This window comes from Euprymna scolopes, chromosome 6 (assembly GCF_053919585.1).
Source record: "Euprymna scolopes isolate OS-2025 chromosome 6, ASM5391958v1, whole genome shotgun sequence".
Classification (NCBI taxonomy): Eukaryota; Metazoa; Mollusca; class Cephalopoda; order Sepiida; family Sepiolidae; genus Euprymna; species Euprymna scolopes.
Window position 1 is genome coordinate 155,139,665 of NC_136487.1, and position 3,311 is coordinate 155,142,975.

The 3,311-nt window shown below is 32.4% G+C and overlaps 1 long non-coding RNA gene across 1 annotated transcript in view; it reads left to right on the forward strand.

Annotated features, from left to right (window-relative positions):
• Positions 1 to 2,825, forward strand: part of LOC145278066 (uncharacterized) — a 54,047-nt gene extending 51,222 nt beyond the window's left edge. The window contains exon 2 of the long non-coding RNA XR_013868305.1: positions 2,278 to 2,825. This is a non-coding gene — a long non-coding RNA (uncharacterized LOC145278066). The remainder of the gene's footprint in view (positions 1 to 2,277) is intronic.
• The last annotated feature ends 486 nt before the right edge of the window (positions 2,826 to 3,311 follow it).

Consider the following 3,311-nt stretch of genomic DNA (forward strand, 5'->3'; position numbering starts at 1 on the left):
ACTTTTTGTTTTCCAGTTTTAACAACTAGTCCTTTTACTCGTCTAAATTTAATCTTAACCATATTACTTTTCATGCTCGTATTTGTCTATGTAATTAATGATTTTTCCAGGCTTTGCTTTGAAATAATATTTCCTTTTTTGTGTTCAATATCATATGCTTTGTAAACAATCCACCAAAATATTATTACCAACTTCTTAAATAGAATAAATAAAAAAAACATCAAATAAAAAACGTAATTAAGTAAATAAACAGAAAGAACGGACAAAGAAAAGAGAAAAACAGAATTAACGGGTGACGTCGATATCAAAATATTATCAGCCGTAGCACGGCAAGCGCATCACTTTTATTCAATCTCTCTATATAATCCAAATTAAATGGCATGCGAACGATAATTGTAAATTTTTATTTCAAAATATAGCTAAGAAAGTGACCTATGAACTGTAAAAAATTTTGAAATTTGGTCGTAGATGAAGCTTTAAAGCAGTTCTATATGTGTAAAACTAACACTTAACCATATATTCAAACACGGTAATGGCCTATATTCCAAACTTCAAGGTGTTGACCATCTTACAATTTATTCCTTTAAATCAGTTGATACTTACAATTCTTAACAGTATCTGTTTCGTAGCACAAGATCAATCACTTGTGCTACGAAACAGATACTGTCAAGAATTGTCAACTGAATTAAAGGAACAAACTTTAAGATGGTTAACACCATGAAATTTGGAATATAGACTTCTGTCATTTGTTAATTATATGCTCTGTAATTACATTGAGTTTTTTGAATAAAGGTTGGCATATAAAAAAGGCAATATAAGTGAATACAAAATATTTCCACTGATATATATATATATGTATATATATATATATATATATATATATATATATATATATATATATTGGTATATTTAGGCTGCATTTTTTAATTCAAGCAAATATTACTAAATGCAACGGAGACACTTTGCTTCATGATTCTTTTTTGTTTTGATTTTTCGATTTTCCGTATAATCTTTTTTGTATCAAAATCAAAAATATTAATAAAAGTTCCATAACTGTTGCTGTCACGAGCGCTTTCGATTCGTCCATGAATCATCACCAGGTGTTGAAGTAAAAGTGCGAAGGAGAGAAAATGCAAAAACTAAAATATACAGTAAATGGCAATAAGTTAAAATATATAGAGTTGATGAAAAAACGATTAAAAATATAGGTCGATTAAAAATTCGAGTATTAAAACTCAGCAAGTTCGTGGATACCGTTAACGAAGTCCGTCCAATACGAACAAGGCAAGACATCTTAGAACGTTACTGATTTTCTCCAATGCAATATCATTTATAGTGGATTGAAGGGTTCTAATTTTTTATTTTAATACATAAAAGTTAATACGGAAAAGTGAACACCTCGAAAAAAGAATCCGAAAACAAAGTGTCTCCGTTGCATTTAACAATATTTGCTTGAATATATATATATATATATATATATATATACACACACGCTGCGTGGGAAAACCGACGTTTTTGGGCAGTGTATGAAAATAAACGATTTGTTACACGTCTAATATATTGATTATTATCGAAATCGTGTAAACCGCACATTTTTCAATCAAATCGATTGATTGCCTGCTCCAACCAAACGCACCAACTGCATTGCGCCGGGGGGGGGGACGTTTTACTATGGTTCAATTATGTTTTATACATAAACATTCATTTCGAACACGACCCCTTTTTTATCAACGAATCTACTGATGATCTTTGTTTTTGCGGTAATAATATCTAAAATGCACTTGTGTTGTTAGGCTGTATACTGGTGTTTACTTTAGTCAGTCAACATTCGATTGTTTCTTTTTCAATTGGATTTTTTCGATCATTGATTTTCCATATTCATCGTAGGCATTCCGGTACGAACCCTATCTGAGAACCTCTCCAAAAATATAAAGTACACATTTGTGAAATTTCATATGAATTGAACCGGTCATTTCGGAGTGCATAGGCAGAGAATTCATACTCACACAGACAGACACAACCACAGACAAAATGTTTATATATACATATATATATATATATATATATATATATATATATATATATATATATATATATATATATATATATAAGTAGGTTGCATTAATATGGACTAACTTGCAAAAAGAATACGAGGTTCTTTTAATAAGTTCCAAGACTTTTTCATGTACAGGTATTTAAAAATGTCGTAGATTCTTGAAAATTTAATGTTATTGTTTTACATCTTATGTAATAACTGACCAATTTTTATGATTTCAGATTCAAACGAAAAGCTGCAGCAGGAATTGGAATACACCCTACTAAACCTGATTGTCACAGCTGGTGAATTTCAAAAATGCAATCTGGATGTGAGGGCTCTTTAAAAAACGATATGCAATAAAATTCTGTTTTAAACATGAAAAAATTCCAAAGAAACGTATGGTATGCTTCAAACTGTCGTCGAACCATCTTGTATAAATCGAGCAGTTTTTGAGTGGCATACAAGATTCAAGGAAGACGGGGAGTCTTCACGAATGATGAGAGGTGTGGGAGGAGTAAGGAAGTCAGAACACCAGAGTTGATTGGCCAAGTAAAGAATTTCATGGATAAGGAAAATAAGTGCACAGTTTGATGTGTGGGAACTGTAAACAATATTATTTGCGTGATACTGAAGATACAGAAGATTTCCGCAAAATTTATCCCAAGGATGCTCACTTCTTGTCACAGTTTGTTTGTTTGTTTGTTTGTTTGTTTTACGGCATGTCAACCTTTTTCAGGTTATTTAATGCCGAATCCAGTTATTTTGAAGAATAATGTTTTTAATAGAGTATGTTTGTTTTGTTTTTTTAAGTCGGTTTCTATTCAACCCATAGTTGGGACCATAAGAGATACTACCAGTTCGGGTCAGAGTGGACCTGGAAGCAAATGCAATTAAAGGGTGGCTCCACACTCCCCAAAGCCCGCAAGCTGGTGTCTCAGTTTAAGGTCATATCCAGGACCTCTTGTCACAGACTATTTGACCAAAATAATCATAAAGACAGTTCCTCACTCTCCCTATAGTCTAGATCTTGCCCCCTAAACTCAAGGAAAATCTTGGAGTCTGTCTTTATGAGACAACTGAAGAGATGAAAGAGGCTGTGACGAGAGTCATCGACACGTTCGTACAAGAGAATTCTCATGGGGGCTTCCATAAATTGTTCGAACAGTACAAGTGCATTACAGTCGGAGGAGATTACTTCGAAGGAGACTAGAGTTTCATGAGTGTACTATCAATAAAAGTGCAATACGAAAAAAAATCTGGAAACTTATTTAAG